General features: G+C 35.2%; 2 long non-coding RNA genes across 4 annotated transcripts; one reads left to right on the top strand and one right to left on the bottom strand.

Moving 5' to 3' along the window:
* Positions 1 to 7,996: 7,996 nt before the first annotated feature.
* On the top strand, positions 7,997 to 21,088 carry LOC110385542 (uncharacterized). 3 transcript variants are annotated; one of them, XR_009974698.1, is made up of 3 exons: positions 8,003 to 8,253; positions 16,571 to 16,719; positions 17,863 to 21,088. It is a non-coding gene; the product is annotated as an uncharacterized LOC110385542 (long non-coding RNA). The 3 variants fall into 3 exon arrangements; XR_009974697.1 differs by having other exon boundaries at positions 8,004 to 8,253; positions 16,571 to 16,723; XR_009974699.1 differs by lacking the exon at positions 16,571 to 16,719 and having other exon boundaries at positions 7,997 to 8,253.
* On the bottom strand, positions 12,581 to 14,442 carry LOC134199982 (uncharacterized). The gene is made up of 2 exons (XR_009974702.1): positions 14,351 to 14,442; positions 12,581 to 13,884 (listed from the first exon to the last, which is right to left on the bottom strand). It is a non-coding gene; the product is annotated as an uncharacterized LOC134199982 (long non-coding RNA).
* Positions 21,089 to 23,192: the final 2,104 nt, after the last annotated feature.

The raw sequence follows: 23,192 nt of genomic DNA, 5'->3' as shown, positions 1-23,192 counted from the left end.
CGTGCGGACTCACAAGAGGTCCTACCACCAGTGATGTCAAATTATCAATTAAGTGGTTTGTGCGTAACAGTATAATAGCAAACATGATCGTTATAATAATATTATTATTGTTTTAGTAATTCGTTTGCGAACCAATTGATTTGATTTGATTTGATTTCATATTTAATGGCCCACCGGATTCTACTCTTTTGATACTTGTATTAATGATAATCAATTTAATTTGTACCTTCTACTCTCGTCATATTGGCGCAGAAAAATATATGTTTTTTTCAGGATACTTTTTAATAATTCTAATTACAATATCATCAATTCATCAAAGTTGGCGATATTGTTTTTCATGAGGCTCAAACGAATAATTATACAGGCTTAGATAATCTTTGCCTGGGGTTTTAATTTCATTATTTATGTCTAATTTAAAACTCGGGTTCCCATAGTACAACAATTTTTTGTTTGGCCAGACGACAGTGTACTATCGTGTTACTAACTGTTACTAACTTTAATTGTACTGTATTGCTACCGTATAAGTGGGTATCTTCTAGCAATTTTGAATAAAAAAGTTGCCAGCCCAAAAGCGTCATAACATCACAAAAAGAAACTACTTGAAGACATTTCACAGGCACCACATCGGTATACCTGTATGTGATTTTAGAGCGTATTGTATTTTTTTTTTCTTTTATTGTTGAAATATCCCTCTGGCTTCGTGAAGTAATAACACATTTATATGTTAAGCACATAAAAAATCACATCCGCTCATGGCAGAGAGGTAGTGCGTGAGGTGTTTATGTTCTCACTAGCGTATTATACGATTTGTTGATATTATATATAAGTTATGAAACTGTATACCTACACCTACCTGTAAACGAAGCGAATACAGTAAGTTTAATTGGGAAAATGAACCATTTTCATATAATACTCGTAATTGTTAGAAGTTAGTCGACTATTATCAAAGCCGGCAATGTGACTTTTGGACAATTATTGGTAAATCAGAAAAACGAATTATTGACTTTGTATTCCATTGGCAGTCACAAAACTCTTCTGAACGACATCTTAGATAAATAACAGGTTAACTATTAACCTTTATTTAATGCAGGTTTTGAACCGTATTCTTTGAAGGAGACGATTATATTCAAATCAATCTGTATTGACATATCAATAATTTTTTTTTGTCCAAATGCACAGATTGCCACCTTTGATAATAGACGACTCAAGTAACAGTCGAGAATTAATAACGTACAGATTTAGAACGTAATAGTAATACGCAATAGGTGTAGATACATCGAAACAATCGAAGAAAAGCTTTCGCGAAAAGATTGCTTCAACGTTACTAAAAAAATGTTCGAGTTAAAGGCGAGTGAGTCGCGTTCGTCCAGGACAGATGTCAATCAAGCTATATCGAATCAACATTGGACATCTGTCAGGTTTCTTGCTATCGCGACCCTCATCTTTGGAGAAATTACTTCCTGCATCCATGTCGCTGCCAACCACTGACGCGCGCTCCTGTATTTCGGTCGGTTTGCCCCATTTAATGTGCCCACATCACACCGCACCCTTCACATGTCTATTAATACGGCTTTCACATACACAAATTTTCTTTTTTGTTATCGATTCAATTTCAGGTTCAAGTGTCCTTATTTTTTTGCTTATGCTAAGGGGCTATCGAGCTCAAAGACACCTTATAGCAAAATTCTACCTACCGCCACAAAATTTGAAGTCGAAGTCTCAATTATATTAAAAAAAAGGGTGCGTGTACGCGCGTAAGAAGTTATACTGTATTTTTATATTTTTTAATATTAAATAATTAATAATAAATATTTAACGTTAATAATTTAACAATATTTAGTATGAATTGTATTAAATAATTAATTTTGTCATTTATATTACTAAAAAATGAATGCTAATAACACTTTTTTTTACGAGTGTACATGCGCGAAAGTTCACCTGCGGCCATATTCAGACTCGCCAAGTTACGTCGGTCATATTGTATTGAGCGATTTAGTGGGCAACTTCATTTCTGTTAATTTTGTGTCACGGTGCGCGCACATCGTAAAATTTCACTCTCATCAATTTTTCACAACGCGCCTAAAGAAGTATAACTTCAAAAATAACAACTGCCTACTAGTATATTCGCGTGGCTAGAATAGACAGAACGATGTTAAAAAAAGTGCGTGAAGACAATAATTAGGGAGAGGAGTTAGGTTGGATAATATGAAAGGAATACTACTTATTACTTGATGGAGAACTGGTAGTATCGGCTCGAAGAGTTCAAAGTGGCATACCCGTCCAAAAATTAGACTAAAAGCCCAAGAAACTGGTATCACTTATCATATGGAATCACAATAAATTATTCTGTTTATTTCATGAATTCATTACACGAATTCTTCTTTGTCCCCACCTTATCCCACTAGGTTTGGTTGGTGAATTTTTCTATTCCATTCTTTATCTATTCTATTACATCAATTATATTATTGAGCCATTACAAAAATAACTATCATTTTGACATTTCAAATAAGTTATACGCTTTAAATTTGACTTTGTAAAATGAAAAGTATAAGGATGAAAACATTCAAGGAGCGTCTACACTTGAAAAATATGGCTCATTAAGGAATGTTTAGCCAAGCTAATTTAACTAGAGGCCTTAGGTTTCTCCGGGGAAATTACGAGCATTGTGCGTATGTACCTACTTCGAGAAGTTCTGGGGTGTTGTTTTGAAGTAATGATAAAAATACCTCATTAAAACGGCTTATGTGTTTCTTGGAGTTGATAACTCTGAACAAAATAATTTAAAACGGTAATGGGTTGCGTATGCTGAATAAAGTTAAATGACATAGGTATCGGAATGAATGGGGCCTGCATTTTCCTGTAATTGTAGCTGTCGTCCGGATAAATGTGCTGTCCAATGTGTGCCAGATAGGCAATCTAACTGCCGCTATTAACCCAGTAGGTAATCTTAAATTACTACCGACGCACTCAATTTTAACCTCGCCTCAATAGTGTATTTTCTTATATTATTTTATCGTTTATCGTAATATCTGGAATTTCATTATATAAATACAGTTTCAAAACATACATTCTTGAACATTCCTCGTTGAATTTAATAATTCAGATATTTTTTTTTAGGGTAGAGATGTAAAAAATGTTTTTTGCTCTACTTGGGCAGATAAGCTCACGGCCTGCATTGTTTTAAGTGTTTATAAGAGCCCATTAGACCACTAAGTCTCTCGTCGGATCTTCTTCTTCTGAACACCCGCTTGAGCGACTTCGATCCCTTAAAGCCAGGTTTAAAAAAAGTACTTTGTTTGGTTAGCAAGATGTCTCAGACAAGAGTCTACCGGATTGTTAAGAAATCAGGTATTATAATGTATCAATCACATGACAGAAATTCACAGAAGATATTACCATTAGCAAGGTGAACATATTATTACCATTAAAGAAAGACAGTCTCAATTATAAAAAAGCAATACGATGTACATACATACATAAATATATCCAATGGGTTTTCTTAGAATTTTTATTGATAGAACCAGCCTTTTGTAACCAGTACTTTTGTTTTAAATTCGACAGTAATTTTCGCATAAAACTGCTTCATTACGTACTTAATAATTTGGGTATACTTTAAAATATAATACTACAGTATGACTAACAAGCAGTTTGTGACAAACGAATATAGACTTTTGAACAAATACAGCGGTCTCTTGTAGGGTATTGTATTTGGCTTGTTATCTCCACGCGACTCCTAGTTATTTAGTGTTATAGCAATGTGCTTCGAACAAAGCTAACCGTAACTTAATATAAAGCATGTTGGGATGTCCACAAACTTAGGCGGTGAGTTTCAAAGACAATCCCTCGTGTCTCCTTTATGCAAATCTGGGGTAATTTCTTTGGTGAGAGTCACAGGGGACCCTTTGCCAAGATTGGGTTGACTTTTCAACCGTACCGTACCTACGTCTTATTTCGTCTTAGTTTACACAAACACGACGTGTCGGGCCACATCAGCATATCAACTGGTAGCGAATCCTTTTCAAACAAACACGGAACATCTCGCAGGCACAATATGGTTGAAGAAATCGTTATATTCCTCATATAACGCTACCTTCATAGGAAGAGAACGGAAATTGCGACGTGAAAATGTGAAAACTTCCAAATAGAGCGAGAACAGGACTTATCTGGAAATATCATTATCACAGCATACCTGTTATATTTTCAATTCGAACGTGAATATGTTCACAAATGTATTTTCAGCATTTGTATGAATACTTTTGTATAAACATGTGAATGTATTTTCCATTTTTGCAATCCTTTATACACACGTTACGTTTGTAAATTAAATATTCTCGGTTATGACAACGAACCAATATATTTTACGGCAAATACACTACGCAGACTTCATATAAAATTCTTATATTACGGTGGTTTTATGTATTATAACGTATTATTCATGGCAGCGTCAAATTACGGGACTCGACTTCGCGGCAAGTCAATTTTGGTGACAATGTAAATTGCTTCAATTACGTGAAGTTGATTTTTTTGTGCTATATTAACAGAGTTAAAAATTATTTTTAGTCCAAAGCGGCGACAAAAAACGTTAAAGTTAATTTCATGGAAATTTTGAGTGTGATAAGTGATTATAATTAGTAATATTATAGTTTATTGTGTCTGCAATTATTTATTATCCTAACATAATCCCTTCGTAATGTAATCGTTCCAATATTAACGTAACAAATCAATAACTTTGAATTGAAATCTTCGAAGTTCGTCAATTAAATTAATTTTGGTTAATTTGTTTGTTTATTCGAGGTAAATAAACTTTCACACCCTACTCATTCTATTGAGTTGAAATTTTGTACAGATGTATTCGTGATTCTTAGAAAAAATTTAAAGAGTATTTATTCACACGGCCACAGGTACATACTCAATTATTATCTATATATTAATATGTGAAGCAAAAACTTCGTATCCCTTTTTACGAAAATTGCGCGGACGGAGGAGTATGAAATTCTCCACACTTATAGAGAATATAGAGAAGAAGTGCACAATGCTAATATCTTTTTAAAATAATGCATAAAAGATACATTAAATCAATAAAGAAAACATTACACACACTACATACCATGTATTTGACGCACACGCGCATGCATACTATTTATTGTCAAATATATTTCTTGAGATCTTTTGTCAAATTGAGAATAGATTAAATATTGTTTGACTTTGTTAATATTTTTTATAGTGTAGTCTTGGCGAAATTTGTGATTATAGAAGTTTAAAATATAATTATAATAGTGTACAAACTTACAATTCCAATTAATTATTATCGAATTTCGACTACTGCGGGACTTCTAGTTTTCTTAATTTCGCGTGTAAATTTGTTCCTAACTCGGTAAAAAAAATCATGGTTGATGCAGCATTGTAACTCAGGAGCTTCGATATATATTTCATCGACCATTTGGCCATTAGTCAATACGTTACCGATAAGGTATTGTTTATGTTGATTTACCATTCGCTTTCAAGATATTATAATGCATATTGCAAGGAACAATTGCGTGCATTTTTTTAAATTTTAAACTTTGGAACCGTGACCTATAAATAGATAGAAAACTATTTTATGCTCCTTTAAAAATCAATACAAGATCGAACTCAATTCTAAAGAGCATTATTTACAATCTAAGACTATTATTAGAACATTATTTGTGTACATAATATATTATATACAGTTAATTATTCATTTATTTATTTACTACAAGAAGAACTAACAGCCAAATAACATAGTATAATAATAATATTTTATAACAAATAAGAGAAACAAAAAGCCAACTAAATTCCTCACCAATATAAACAAATTAAAACACTAGAGAATAATAAACTAAACATATATATAATATTACTTACAAATACCAATTTTAATCAACTAAAATTTGAATAAGTATATACATATGTATATATATATCTACTGAAATATTTGTTTAAAAAAATCTCAATAATAAATTAATAGCTTAGTGTTAATAGAGATTATAAGGTACCACGTGTATGTAGCATAATTTTATGTGTCTATTTCATATATGAAGCAGTGGTGTGTTTTAATTCGGGTGGAAAAACTATTATACAATGTATGAATATTATTTTTATTGCTTATATGTATGCACGAGCTCACAGTCCACCTGGTGTTAAGTGGTTACTGGAGCCCATAGACATCCACAACGTAAATGCGCCACCCATCTTGAGATATAAGTTCTAAGGTCTCAGTATAGTTACAACGGCTCCCCCACCCTTCAAACCGAAACGCATTACTGCTTCATGGCAGAAATGGGGGGCGGGGTGGGTACCCACCCGCGCGGACTCCCAAGACGTCCTACCACCAGTAAAGAACGTAGGAGGTAGCTTTTAGATGAGGTATGTAAAGACTTTGCTAACCACTAACTATATACCAGGTGGGTCGTGAGTAGTAAATGTATAGAAAGAGAAATAATAAAAACTAGAGGTCCCGCAGTAGTCGAAATTCGACTATAATTAATTGGAATTGTAAGTTTGTACACTATTATGATTGTATTTTATACTTCTATAATCACAAATTTCGCCAAGACTACACTATAAAAAATATTAACAAAGACAAACAATATTTAATCTCAATTTGACAACAGACGTCAAGAACAAAAGTTTGACAATAAATAGTATGCATGCGTGTGTGCGTCAAATACATGGTATGTAGTGCATTATGCACTTCTTCTCTATATTCTCTATAAGTGTGGAAAATTTCATACTCCTCCGTCCGCGAAATTTTCGTAAAAAGGGATACAAAGTTTTTGCTTCACGTATTAATATATAGATATTCTAACAGTATTAAATACATAAAGCAATAAACAACATTGAAAAGACTCACAATTCCATCATAGGTACAAAAGCGTCCCAACACAATTTGTTTTGGTGTGCGAGTGCCTATCACGGTTTAAAAAGGTTAATTCGGTACGAGAGCAGCCAACCATGATATGAATCAAGAGACCTGGTGTTCGCAACGAAACATAATTATCATATATGCTAGCATAAACGTTCATTAATTTAGTTAGCTTCAAACATGATTACCGATTCATTTTGAATCACATTCGCTGAAAATCATATTACCACAATATAATTTTTTTAATTCATACAATTATTGAATTCCTTTATTTTGCTTTGTGAAACATTAAATTTAACTTCATAAAATAACTACGAAAATACTACGAAAATTTAATAACAGACCATGGTACACAGTTTGCGTATTATTCAATGAATGGAACACATATTTTACTGGTGGTAGGACCTCTTGTGAGTCCGCGCGGGTAGGTGCCACCACCCTACCTATTTCTGCCGTGAAGCAGTAGTGCGTTTCGGTTTGAAGGGTAGGGCAGCCGTTGTAACTATACTTGAGACCTCAGAACTTATATCTCAGGATGGGTGGCGCATTTACGTTGTAGATGTCTATGGGCTCCAGTAACCCCTTAACAACAGGTGGGCTGTGAGCTCGTCCAACCATCTAAGCCATAAAAAAACCTTATAAGTAAGTATGAAATGTTTAAAAAAACAAAATATATTCATAGATTACGTATTATAGGCTACACACATACTCGACTCGAATACGAAGGTATTGAGTGTGCAATGAATCGGCAATGATTCAGGTCGAGCTCCATCATGTCCGGCCTCACAAACAGTTGACCGACGCCGATAATCCCAACTCACGGGATTCTGTGATCTCTCGCACTTGAAAATCAAGCTTAACAAAGAATTTAATTTACATGACATTATTCGGGTTGACCTACCAGTTACCGCTCATTTGAAAAATATTTTAGATTCTGACTTCGAAATTTACTTTCAGAATTAAAATAATGTTGATAATTAGTTGTTTTGTGGCTGTTGTTCTTTTTTTTATAGAAGGCGTTTTTATAAAATGCTACTTTTTTGTTATATAATTTTGTGACAGATGTAATAAAAACATCAATATTATTCATTAGATTTAAAACAATCTAGTTTAGGTAAAACAAAATTTGCACGTGCCCTATTTAACGCCATTCACAAAAAACCATCAGCTGAAACATTTTTATCATTTTTTAAAATCCTACATACTATGAAAAAAAAAAAAAAAAAACATATTTTAATATTAATTGTCAATCAACAATGTCAATTATTATGAAGCAAAAAGCATTGCTGCATCGTCTTCTCAAATTTGTCGTGTGTATTGCCAAGCTTATAACAGGAAAAAACCTGTATACCTTCGGGAAAACTCAAAAGGTAAGCTAATCTAATAACTTCTGGAAAGGTCGCATCTATATGCCCCCATGGGCTATAGTGTTTCTTGTCAATCCAATGACAAAAAGACATAATTTAGTTTTCGCTCTCGTAATTATCTGTAAAATTTAGCAAGATTACGCTAACAAGATTAAATTAACGCAAGACAAGCGTTAGTAGTTAACCCTAGTATCAAAAGCACCAGAAATTTTCTGATAAATACTTGTGAGGGTAGTAAACTTTCCCATTCGACGGTCCTATCGGGGTGATAAGTCCCGCTTTATAACGGTACAAGGATCGTAATATTGTAATTGTCGCTATTTATAGCACCAAAGTCAAAACAAAATATTTAGTTTAATTAAGTTAAAAGAGAAGTACAGTTCATCATCGAGAATCAAAAAAACAGATCACATTTAGCAGAACGCGTCGATATTTTAAAGTAATTTATTGTTTAATTATTTGTTATGCTCGGTGTATTTCGCGTACGTAAAGTTTTACTGGAACAAAGGGGTCCCAGAGAGCGTCGAAATACATATAAGTGTGACAAGACATGTAAGTAAATAATTTTAAGATCTCCATAACAGGAAATTACCTACATATAAACACAGAGTTTCTTTGTATCTTTTATTTCGTAATTTCCCTAAAAATGTCTTTGACAAGTTTGATGTCAGCAAACACTCAGAAAGTGCTCGCTCGTGAATAAACACGCAGTAGGTAATATAGGTAGGTGGTTCCAAGTATTTCAAAGGACTAATTTACTTAAAGAACGGAATTACGGCGAACATAAATTTCACGATTTTAAGAAAAATTGGGTATCGCACCTGTGCTACGTAGAAACGAAAATGAAGGCCATTATCCCACACCATAATCTTAAATCACTTCGGCTTAGTGTTTCGATTACAGACAAAGGTTCGGTACGAAAGCCCACATTATGATGGTAGTTGAATAATTGTGTAGATAGGTGGTATTTATGGTGTTCTATCGTAGTTCGTCCAACGAAATTTGATTTTGGGCCATTGTTAATTCCCCTTATTAAATTGAACTAGATTTGTACAATCTCAAAATATAATGAAATATCAGTTGTTATTGTTTGTAGTAACTTACTCTAAAACCATTTCCACATGCAGAATTTATACAAAGCGAGGATGTACTCGTAGAGCAAACAACTTCATCCGATAACACTCTAGCTTTCGCGTTGTCGACTATTTGCCTTTCTCCTCGTATGTACTTCAAAATACTTCGCTCCTCAACTTATTATAAATTTATACCACGAGAGACAAGGCATATTCAAAATGTCAAGAAAATAAGAAATTACTTTATTTATTCGGAAATTCTTGTTACGATAATGTCGTGTATTTCGTTTAGTCCAGATCCGTTTAATAAGGAGCACCGCTGGGAATACGTATCTGTACTAAGAGATGGACGTTTACAATACATAAATTCTTTAGGATTGTTATTGAGCTACAAATAATAATGGAATCTCAAAGTCCTTCGTAGCGAACGCACCCAACTTTTCTCGTTATGTCTTTTTGAAATGTTTAGAGATTTGCACGAGAGCCTCGATGCAACGGCCACAATGGTTCGTTCTCTTATCCTCTTTGCGGGAACACATCCATTTCGACTTTTTGTTGAGGTTCGAAACAGTTGGTCGCGGGGCACGTACGTTCGCTCGTCGCCGACGCGCTTAGAATTCAATATCCCCATTTTGCGTTGCCTTCGCACACACATAAAACAACCAGCCGGCTTTGTGTATCCATTTGCTGGTGTTCCAACTAAACTGACGTAAGAATATGTTCGACCAACTTCGCCTCTTTTACAACTCCGATTGTTGGTAATTTGTTTTATTGAACTTTCAGAAGTTTTGCTCCTAAAAAACAAATTTGTGAGAACGTACAACCTCTGCGACGATATTCAAATCGATCTTAAAAACACGATGTTTTCACACCAAATATTTTTCACACCTACTTATTTACATCCAATTTGATTTCAGGTTTTTTTTTCTTTAATTTTAATTAAACTAAATGAGCAAAATAACTCATGGATTACTTGAGTATCGATAAATGTAAATATAAAAATAACTAACACAGTTACGTATGATAACTGGAGGAGCTAGGGTGGCAAAAATTAATACTATCATTTAATTGGTACTTTTTACGATTTTTTATTTTAATGAGTTCGTGATATCGTCACTGTTGCAAGCACACGATCACGGAAATTGTGGAATAATATCCACTTTTCATGATTCAAGGAGGTAAATAAATCGATAAATGAGCTCTTTCACTACATCGTGCTACTAGCCCGGTTAACCTAACACCAACACTCAAGATAGGCGTAAGATATGAATTATATAAAAATTTAGCGAGAAAGTTGTCTTTGTTTGAACGCTCTCTGAAGGGAAGGATCCCCTCAATGGGTACTAATTTGTCAAATGAAATAAAAACTTAACGCATGTTCACTAATGAATTCCCACAAAAATTTGAAGCTAGAGCGTCAAATGAACCGCACGGTGGGTAGGTTATAGACAATATAGATATATATATATATATATATACAATATAATATATATATAGACAGATAGGACAGATATGTATTTTAGGTCTATAAAGTGTCTATTTCTATTTGATTAAAGCTGGTTTTCTTGTTTTGTATTGTCTCTTTTGTAAAGTCATTATAAAGTCTGTAATGAAATACTTAGACAAAACGCACGTATAGTTTCGAATATTTATCTTTTTCAGCCTTTTTTTTTATAAAACCTTTGATGTCTCTTAACAAAGTCAATACAAAACGTCTAGCCGTGACTGACCTGAACCGGAATGCTTACATCGATTTGCATGAGCAAGTTATTTCATTAAAACTTCACGGAACCCCGCTTTTTTACCCTTTAATATGCAGCTATGAGCTCTATGGAGTGTAACTTTGCAATTTAATTACTGAGTGCTCGTAATTGTATTCAGTCTGGTCACGCCGGGAACGGTCGTTCACAGGTTGGTACTAGCGGTGGGTTTATGAGCCCTCTTCACTCATACGGGATTTATACACACCTTTAGTAATAATAGAATGCGTTCAGTCGTTTTATGAGAAGCTTTTTTTTTTATAACGCCAGAAGTTGTTTCTAAAAGCTAGATTTGGGTAATCTAACAGAAAATTACCGTATGTCCGTTGAAATTGAATTAAAGCAACTCACGTCAAGTGCGCCTCGTAAAACGTTTATACGCTTACATAAAACACGGGTTACTAAAATTAAAGACCCTGTTTAATGCCCCATTCCGTCCGTACGCCGAGACGTAGATAAACTTACTCGTCGCGTTTAAGAATCTATTCTTCGAAATGTAAATAATTATAAATTATCCACCTGAACAATTCGGATGTTGATCTCTATAGCTCTAGAGCCCTAACTCACTTAAGTTGGTAAGAAATCCAGATTGAAAGTTTACTGGTGGCCCGGAGGTCTTTCCAGTTTCACCGGACAAGTGGGCGAGCAAGGTCAGCCAGGAGGGATGGGATTTGCTAACAACTGCCCGAACGCCGCAGCTGCTTCACCAATGTAATTTTGTTAAAATTCTGTGCAAAGTATCTAATCTAGATAAATACATATATGCCATACATTCGTTCACAAACGACATACACTGTGAAAAAAGAACATGATATAATTAAAAACAAATCCAGGCTTTGTAGGTTTTTTAGGTAGCGTTCGTGTTCTGGCTTCCAAAGACTCCAATAATCATTTCACAAATGAGCCTTAAGCCATCTACTTATCGACAGTAATGAAAAAAGCAGAGTATTCCACGCATTTAACATTTTTTGTCATAAAACGTCAACCTAGTAATATCTATATGCATCGTGAAGTATGAGGTGGAATGTTACAATGGCAGTCGGGCATCTCCTAGTCTGCTTCATCGCAACTTAGTACAATGCGACTCTCCAAACCTTTCTCATTTCGTTTTTGTTTCGCTTCGAACTGTTGTTGTCGCGGCCACAGATGTTCCAACGAAAACGACGGCTCATCTACGGATTAGTATCCTTTTGGTTTTCATATTTTACGTATCATCATCATAAGTAAAATTTACCCTGTCAAATATTTGACAGTTACAAAAAGCAACCGATTTAGTTTTCGTATATATTATTTCGTATTTGTTCCTTGACATTTATATATTTTAGTACAAAAATACTGAACGGGATAATGACCTTAAATATTTGTTAAGACTGCAACAACTAGTCGTTTTAGGATTTTAAGATTACCGGTTAACCCAAGAAAAAACAATATAAATATAACATAGAAACGTTATTCAGGGATTTCAAAGAAATAAGCAATAATCAAAAACACAATATGTAAATAAACTCTCAATAATATTTTATTTTCCGATTACTTTCAACATTTCCAATCTACTGTTGCTTACTTCCAACAAACTGTATTCGATTACGTTGTCAAACGTTGTCATAAACACATCTAAAAATAGTATGACAGCTCAATCTTGTGCTAATTTTACACGTAAGGCAAACAAATAAATTCCAAAACATTTCGCTTCCGTATTTTGCTATTTTCGTCATCACTGAAAATTTACATTCTTCTGCAATTATTACTATCGGCTTATGTTTAGCTAAGAAAATGATTGTAAAAACGCAAAAAAGCCATAGTATTATTTCAATGAAAAAAATTGTGATGTCCTTCGAAAATTGATGAACTCAGGTAAGTATTAATGAGAGGCCGCTCTTGTTACAAAGTCGGACCGGCGCACTCCCAACGAGAAAATTGCGCGAAAATTTACATAATAGAGAATCCGTGGCTGACCTGGTCCTTTGAAAGTCGGCACTGTGGGCCGCTTCGAGTGACACTGTCGTACATTAAATTAACATCTCTCTTACTTTGTTTGTGAGGGATACACTGGCGGACCTAATTTTGGATGTCGAAAAGACGAAACTACGTGCACATCATGTCAAATAAACTTGTTTAACACACATAATAAATCGAAACGATAGAAAAATCTTCATAACACACATGAATAAGGTTTTTTTTTTTGAACGAAGTTCCTTATGGGACGATGCGGAGGGGTACCCTTTTTTTTTTTTTTTTTTAACGCTGGGGAATCCATTTACGGATACCCGGTCAAGGGGGGTAACGGACTGGGTTATGTCGGACTCCGGCGCCTCCTGAGAGAAAGAAGGGGAGAAGAGAAGAGCCGAGGTCCTTCACCTCCCCCAATTTCTCACAGGAGACTACGCCTTGAAAAAGGCGCGCGAAGCACTTGCCCCGCAGAACGACTACCGACTAAACCCCATCGAGCCCCACCACTCCGACTCCACGAAACCCACGGTACCGCACAGTGCGCGCCGAAGGCTCGCCGTCGCCGGTACCCATCCTGTTAATAGGACGGCACTCCATCCCCGGGAAAATCCCGCAGGACGTCGTCTCGGAGACACACCGTGAGCGGTGCACAGGAGCCACCTTGCGCCGCCTCACCACCGGACCAACAGCCGAGTACCGGGCACCCCCGCACCCGGCACCCGACAGCCCCTACGGGAGATGAACAGGAGCTTCGCGCCCGTGCCGCCCACTCCGCCTTCTTCGTTGTGAAGCCGAAGAGGGATCCCACTCCCTTTCGCGCTCCTCAGCCTCACGGAACGCGGAGGGGTACCCTAACCGGGAAAAAACGTCCGTAACGTAAGATTTTTATTAGTAATGCACACAGTGTACGACTTAACTTGGTAATAACGTACAAATTAGTAATGCACACAGTGTACGACTTAACTTTGTAATAATGTACAAAAAGTAACATCTTTTTTATCATTAATTGACCACGATCTCAGAGCGTTCGTTTGCGCAATACACTGACTCTGATGCAAACAACCGTGAATGAAGTGTACCACAAAAAGTTCGCACGTTACCGAATGACCGTGGGTTGTTGCGAAACCTCCTGTTTTATTTTCTTTATAACTCGAATAGAACTTAAAATTAATATTTTTATAATAAGGAACTTCGTTCCTGTCCGGTGTCCCACGACACCACACATTTTTTTTTTTGTAAACGATCAATATAGTTAACCAAAAATACCTTATAAGTAAGTATATGTTCACCAATAGTAAAAAAACGATTTTCACTTACGTTTTAATTCGTAGATTTCGGTTAGTTTTCAGCGAATGTGCTCACTGAATTATCGGGTAAGCGCGCGAATCAGCGGAACTAAAAACGTAAATGCAGCAGTCGCCGTAATTGGGTAACCGCCGCGCATCATTAGGTAATTGCAGCTGCGGCTCGCTCGCCCGTTCCACTAACTACTATCAACCTCATCCTCACCGCATACTCGTTTCTGGAACCACTGCTCATTTCTATCGCTATCCGCCGACACAATTACTTTAGAGCTTTGTGCGAACATCCTGTGAGCTCGCAGCCAATGGTAACTCTTGATCTTTTGATTATGATGCTACGCTACTCACGCCGTGGTCGTTGCACCTTATGTCCACTGTAAAACTCTGCAGTGATCACCTCACTTTAGCAGATTAAAGTGGATTAAAGGCGCTCCTCTCAGTTCAACTTTAATGAATAAAAATTATATTTTTTCCTTTATTTTATGCTTGACAGTATAGCGATGCCTGTGAACACCAGTAGCTGTTTCACGCAAGGCCATCGATTAGTTAATTTTCTTTCCTCATTAAGCCGATACAATAAAAATGATTACAATATGTCGTTTAGCCAGATCCGTGAATAAACGATTGGATTAAAAAAAAATTTTTTGTCTTTGCAGGCAGACGAGCATACGGCCCACCTGATGGTAAGTGGTCATCGTCGCTCATGGACGTCAGCAATGCCATAATTTATATCGAAGCTTTATTAACAAAATAAGTCGGAAATATAAAGCTAAATTTAATTAGCGTGAAATTACGGGAACTTATTGTGAAATTATTACTTAATAGGATTAAATAAACCATTTAATTTTGCATGTTTTAGAGAATCGTACCGTGCAAAATAAACGAACTAACCATGTCATTATCGGGCCTAGCGGTCGCTTGAGGAACTCACATTAAGTTTGCGGTTCAGCTTAAGTCGGATGCTTGCATCAGATGGTTGTACTATTACGCTACTCGACTGCGCCATTTTAATCATAATATAACAGAAGATTTTTTTTTTATTGCTTAGACGGGTGGACGAACTCGCAACCCACCTGGTGTTAAGTGGTTACTGGAGTTCATAGACATCTACAACGCAAATGCGCCACCCACCCTGAGATATAAGTTCTTAGGCCTCAAGTATAGTTACAACGGCTGTCCCGCCCTTCAAACCGAAACGCATTACTGCTTCACGGCATAAATAGGCAGGGCGGTGGCACCTACCCGCGCGGACTCACAAGAGGTCCTACCACCAGTAATTCAGTAAGCAGATGTCATTTAGTTTGCTCCTAGATGGCTGTCGTTCAAAATTCCTTAGCTCAATGCTTTGTATAATACATTTCGCAAACAGCTCCTTTTGGTTTCTGACATCAAATGGTATACGATTTTGGTGTAGTTAGTGCCAGGAATAACAAGTGAGTAAGCCGAATCGCGATTTATGCGATACGAGACCATCGTTCACATGAAGCTCCATGAAAGCTACAAGTGACTGATGATCTACTGAATGCTCTAACAGTCAATTGGATCGTAAATCACCATGACTTGTTTTAAAAAAACTCTAAATTCAACACATAAATACAGATAATTTACATTTTTATTAATACGATGATGTAGTAAATCGACCTTTTGTGCGATAAGAGGTAAACCCAATCAAAACTTTATTGGGATTATTGCAAAACAGTTTTCATGCATTTAAGTATAACCTAAAAATAGAAACCTAAAGATTTAACTATATTTTATGTATTTTCTTCTTTGTAATACTATATAATAATATTCAATAAACACATTGATATTTTAACAAAAAAATGGCAAGATTTTTTATTTATTGCTTAAATAGGTGGACGAGCTCACCAGCTCACCTGGTGTTAAGTGGTTACTGGAGCTCATAGACATCTACCACGTAAATGTCCACCACACCACAGAACCCACCTTGAGATTCATATCTCATGAATCTCAAGGTGAACTCATGTTCTAAGGTCTCAAGTATAGTTACAACGGCTGCCCTACCCTTCAAACCGAAACGCATTACTGTGCAATTCTGTACTGGTGGTAGGACCTCTTGTGAGTCCGCGCGGGTAGGTACCATCGCCCTGCCTATTTCTGCCGTGAAGCAGACCCCCTCCACCCGAAATTAAAATGGATGTTAACATTTATGCTCTGATGTCTATGTATATACTCTTTATACGTCAGCAATTTTATCTGTTTACAAAACAACCAGAGCGCATGTTACAATGACAGAAGATAAATCGAAAATCAGCACAACACGTTCAAATTACGCAAGTTCAGGGAGTTGTAGTATGTCGAACAGGGCCGTGGGCAGCACTTTACGAGGCAGAAGTTATGTCCGAGAGCACCGGCACACGAAGCGTAGGTATACGATCGTTTTGTCATATAATTTATAGCAAGATTTTATGAAGTGTTCCGTGCTCAAGGTGCAAACAATAAAAATCGGTGATTATTCGCAGCTCCTAAATTGATTCAAATCAATTTATATTATAAACTCACGGTGTTTTCAACGGACACAAATTGAGTTTTTGCGTTTCGTGTTTTTCAATTATCACGCCTGACCCTTTTCGCGTTTACAACTTTCTGTTGACTCAAAAGCACTCTGCTGAATGAAGCTCTCATGAACGATTTCTGCAATCAATAAATAATGTAACAGTAAAATTATTAAAAACGAAATTTATAATATGGGTTATTGAAAAGGGTATAATGTAGGTATACAGCCTGAATACACAAGCGTGCCATTCTGCCTGATTCAAGCTTATTTCTTCTTCTAATCTATTCTTCTATTACGAAAAAAAGCATATGTTTCGGTTTAATGGCAGGGACAGACATTATACTCATACAATACAATTGAGATTTTAACTCAGTGGTTGGCAGCCATCACATTGTGATGTATATGAGCTTTAATAATTAATTAATACCCAAGCAAGCCTGAAACTTGTCGGAACATTAAGACAATAAACTTTTTTATACAGTCGTAAGACTTTGCTTTCCATCAATATTTCCCCTTGAGCTTTCTACAATCACTCGACGAGCTCCACGCTGACGTCTAGACCTCGTTTAATTAAATGGGAATCTACTCGTCTAGTGCAGTTAAGCTCGTGCTTGCACTCCATCTCCAGCCCCGCAACACTCTTGTATTTACCTATGTAATTGCACTGCATTTTCTCTACCAACTTTATGTAACAGTAAGAATGACTTTATAAAGTTTACATGTGTCTTTATGTTTTGTAGAAGGTATTAAAGAGAAGTGATTTTTGTCAAGCATATATTTGTTTTTAATTCCAAAATTATATTTAACATTCTGAATAAATAAAATCAGTATCTAATGTAACATACTTATCAAATTTATGACTTTAGAAATATTTTTTTTATATTTGGCATAACCTTCACTGTATTCGAGATAATCTCATTTTAGATCTAGTTTATGTAAATAGTAAATCATTTAGATAATTCTAAAAACAATGTTAACTTAATCTAGTGTGTATATTTATATTTTTTTAGGTCTTCTAGTATTTGCTGTTGTGAGTTGTATGGAACATTTTTACGTGTAGCTGTCTCTACAATGAAGTTACGTCGATGCTTCGTAGACGGCGAGAACATTGTACAAATGAAAACGTAGATAAAATCTGTGACTTGTCTCCGTTCGTGTTCTCGCAAATAGTTGTAAAAAAATTCCACTATTCCAAAAAGCATTAAAGAATTTTATAGTGCAATTTTACAAAATTATAGTCTTTACGTGCTTTTCTACATATTCACGTCTCATAATGACGTGATTTTTCTTTTATTAATATGCCTGTGTTTGATCTAAGAATATTTCTCCAAACACTATTTTAAAACGACATATATTGGTAATACTCTAAAATAAAACCACATTGTAAGTTTATTTTATAATGAACTAGCTGACCCGGCAGACTTCGTACTTCCTCAATCGATAAATAAAAGACCTAAACTTTTGTATAAAATAAACTTAAAACAAACAAAAGGAATCCGTCCGACGGGGGACACATCAAAGGAAAAACAAAATTGTTATTTATATTTAATTCTGAGCATTTTCATATTTATCTACCTTTTAAACCTACTTTGTACTTCCACAAATAATTCAAGATCAAAATTAGCCAAATCTGTTCAGCCGTTCTGGAGCTTTAGCGAGACTAACGAACAGCAATTCATTTTTATATATAGAGATAAATAAAATATATTACAGTCAAATTTCAACTAATTCACGTATAACAATATTGTGATAAGGGCCACAACACAAGAGTGCAAAGAGCGTCGTTTTAAATACACAAATTCGCACTTGACTGCCAGCCGAGCGAGTGTAGACCGTACCGAGTGAAAAGCCTACCCCATATGTGTACATTATTAATCATAATAATGGCACCTACTCCTCAACGGGCGGCTTAATTTAATTAATTAAGCAGTACTAAATATTGTAGACGCGCAGCTCACCAACGACGATGAAATGTTAACAATGTTATTGTTCTAGTGGATTAAATCTAACAGCGGATGGCTCTGATATTAATTTGAATGTTCGGGCGAAATCCTTGGACAAGGTCGCTGACTTAACGATGTATTAATTTAATGGAGCATGAAGTTTGCGTTTACGATTAGACGAATATAACGAATAGCTTCACGATATAGGGGCACAAAATTAGTATGCATTGTATATATGGGCGCAAACGCCACTATTGGCAATAATTAACATAATAATATATAGTTTAATTTATTCTATGTTATTGTTTATTTATTATTAGCAAGATGAAACTATTATTCTACCATATTTAATAATTAGCAGACACTGTTTTGATGTGAAAATGTCCAGAATACGTTTAATGTTTATATTATTGTTTAAAAACACAAATGATTGTATAAATAATTAAATATGAATAAAGCATAAATATTAATAACAATTTATATTATAATTAACAGTAATAATTTAATTAAGTATTATAATTGTTATGCAATGATGTTGATGGCGCCATCTATCATTAGGCTGGTTAATAACAATGTTAGTTTAAATTAGTTAAAAGTAATTTATGTAACATAAATTAATGTCAGAGTCATGTAAAAATCACTAAAATATGTATTGTGATGTGATATTAAGCCATATTTTGTGAATTGTTTCGCAGTAATTACATTCGTTTGTATAAAAGAAGTTGTATTTGCAAAATGGCTAATTGTGTAAGAACTAAGACATGGCTTTTTGTAAGAAACAAGTAATGTTAAAATTTTATAGAATTGTATTGTATTTTTATTGTAAAATAACTTATGTGTGAAAACCCTGGCGTAATGCCGACATATACATATATATTTGAAACTGTCTTATTTTGATACAAAATGGCATTCAGATTTATTTCACGATCACTGTTCACCATGAACGTCTTACACAATGGAAATATACGTAGCATTTATTATTATAAAATAACGTGTCTTTGGTTTATTAAAATTTGTAAAAACAATATCGAAACATCAAAAAATCAACTTTTAAAACGTATTTTCAAAAGAAAGTCACCCTCGTTTATTCAGGCCTGCTTGTTCTCTTCAGTAGCTTAATTTTCCTTGTATCTCGTGTGTACTTACTACATACCAAATTAAATTTCTTGTTAAATGAAGACTTATGATAACAAAACATACACAAAGAGCTTTAATACGTTATCGTAAAAGTTACATAACTAAACCAAACAGAGTTCTTGGAGAAATTCAAAATATTGTTATAACAAAAGTGTATATAATTAAAATCGATGAAAAACTTTCCGGTACTCCTGAACATTTGTATGAAGCAATTCTGCCGCTAATGATAATATCTGTTGAATCTTAAGTTAAATGTCCTCTATTTTGATGATTTAAAACTTTAATGCTCATTGCTCGTCAATTTATTTTTTGGTCAAAGAATATAATTTGGTAACTATCTAAAATTACATTTATACATTCTTCATTCACTATTCAGTCTATTCTTCTGTGGAATGCGCTCCCACTCAAAATAAGGTCGGCCACTACACGTGAAGCGTTTAAGACGAAGGTTCGAGAACTGTTTCGCGGAGAGTTAGCAGAGGCATCTAATTGATAATATTTGTTTATATATGTTTTATATGTATATATTTATGATATGTATATGTATATATTTATGTATATCTATATATTTGTGTATATGTATTTATTTAAGTACGAGTATTTGTATCTATAAATATTATGTATGTTATATATACACATATGTTTAAGTAATATCACCTTCACACTACACCTACCAAGCTTCATCTCTGCACTCCCCTAAGGTAGACTGTTAGAGAATGCCTATGGCATTAATTCCGCCTTTATACTTTCTAGTATAAGAAGTTATAAATAAATAAATAAAATTTCAATTCTTCAATAGAAATAAACAGACCGAGGATATAAAAGGTGTGGCTTCAACACATTGTGAGAACCCTTAATAATGAGAGAAAATGATAAAAGGTCTAACAATTATTGTTAATTATTTTTGTGAGTAAAAAATTTATCCTTCATAGAAACACAGCAACCATGTTAAATTATTTCCTTCGGTTTTCACTAGACGTAGACACCATTTCAGATCATTGTGAGAACCTTTAATAATGAAGAAAATGTGTAAAATCCATTAATCTAAATATTATCATACATTATTTTTATCCCTCATGATCATAAAAACTATAAAGTATTCTCAGCGTAGAAAAAGAATAAAATGAAAATAAAAAAGTAAAATTTAAACCTAAAAGTTGGTTTTACTTCACCTATTTATTATGTCTGTTTATATGCAAAATACGATTACTTTTCTAATATGAAAAGATTGTAAACCATGCCGTAAAATCAGCTTTGAAGAGTCACTGATATTTCAAAGTTTAATTAAGAACGGAAGTAGCATTTTTACGACACAAAGAGAATATGAAATTAAGGTTTTCCCTTGTGGCTCTCCCCTGGTTATAGGCTGATGGCTCAGGTTATAATCTCATATGGACCAAGTGGGGAGCAAACAGCGGTCGAGATTGGCGTACGTCCACCGTACACAATACGAGCCCCCTGAACAAGGGGTCAGTTAAACAGCTTACGAAGTGCTATGCTATACTATACGCTATGCAAGAATACTACAATTTCGTAAATTGTATTGTAAGTACAAAATACTTTGTATAATTTTTACTTTTTAAAGCGCTTGATAAATGAAAGTTTAATATTTCGATTGTAGTGTTGAATAGCCTGTTAGATGTTTAACTTTTTGATTTTTTTATGGGATTAACCTACCCGGCTACCGCTGCCTGTGCATGTAAGGTAAGCAGTAAAGAAAAGGTTCGTAGCGTTCTTATATTTTGTGACGCGGTCTCGAACGGAAGCTATGTCGGTTTTGACTCAAAATTTGATTTCTAAGTTCCGTTCCGTTCCATTCCAAGATAGTTACTTAAGGCCCCTTTTGGGGGTAAATGTTGTTTTTTAACAACATTTAACGACTGGTTCCTAAAAATAGATTCTAGATATTGTATAGTTTAAATTATAGTTAAGTATAGTTAATAGTCGCACAACGGGCGATGGAGAGAGCTATGCTAGGTATTTCTCTAAGGGACAAAATCCGGAACGAAGAAATTCGACGGAGAACCAAAGTCGACGACATAGCTCTCAAAGTTAGCAGGCTAAAGTAGCAACGGGCCGGTCACATCCGTCGAGCCAGCGACGCCAGGTGGGGGAAGAAAATTCTCGAATAGAGGCTATGGATGGGTTCCAGGAGCGTGGGGCGTCCTCCAACCAGGTGGACCGACGACTTAGTGCGCACAGCGGAGTGTCGTTGGATGCGGAAGGTGGAGGACTGCATTCTGTGGAAGGCATTGGGAAAGGCCTATGTCCGGCAGTGGGCAGATAAAGGCTCATGATGATGATGATGATGATGATGATTGTATAGTTTTATTTTCTTCATGTCATGTAAAATATAAATTCGTAATATCGAAAATATTAAAAAAAAAATTTTTTTAGATTATTTGTTATAAAATCAACTGAGTACTCGAGTAGTGAATGCTCTTTCATATCTAACACTTTACTAACATTTTCAGTTTTGAACAATGAAAATTTAATGAATTTCACCATCCACCAACAGTTACAAATTGGACTTTCACTCGAATAAACATGATTAATGTACCGTTAAGATGTACGTTTAATGTGTTACCCATACGTCTTAGTTGGACTAACAGAGTTACGTCCTCCCAAAGAGTTACGCTTCACAAAGTTTTTGATTCATATGTTTCATCCGCAAAACCCCAATCAACGGAGGCTCGCATAATTTCAGCATGTCAAATTGGATTCGAAGATACCATAATTTTAAAATACAACCGCGTCATTGTTTAACTTATGGTTTTTGTCGTACTAAATTAGTATACAAAGGCCCGTTTGGTGTTAAATGGCTACCGACATCCATAGACTTCTTGACGTGAGACTTTTTACTGGTGGTAGTACCTCTTGTGAGTCCGGACGAGTAGGTACCACCGCCCTGCCTATTTCTGTCGTGAAGCAGTAATGCGTTTCGGTTTGAACTGCTGAGACCTTAGAATTTATATCTCAGGGTGGGTGGCGCATTTATGTTGTAGATGTCTATGGACTCAGTAGACAGTACTCAGACAGTAACCACTTAACACCAGGTGGGCTGTAAGCTCGTCTACAATTCCACACATTAAATAAAAAAACTAACCTTGAGACATTAGGCTGAAGACACAATTATATTGTACAATGGCTGTCCCACCCTGTAAACCGGAAGTTTTGGCAGAAACAGGTAGGATAGCGGTACCTACATCGGCGGGCTAACAATACGCCCTACCAGCAGTAAAATCGACATTTTGATAGAA

This window comes from Bombyx mori, chromosome 13 (assembly GCF_030269925.1).
Source record: "Bombyx mori chromosome 13, ASM3026992v2".
Taxonomy (NCBI): domain Eukaryota; kingdom Metazoa; phylum Arthropoda; class Insecta; order Lepidoptera; family Bombycidae; genus Bombyx; species Bombyx mori.
Note: the sequence above shows the minus strand (reverse complement) of the source record. Positions and strands in the feature narration are given on the sequence as shown.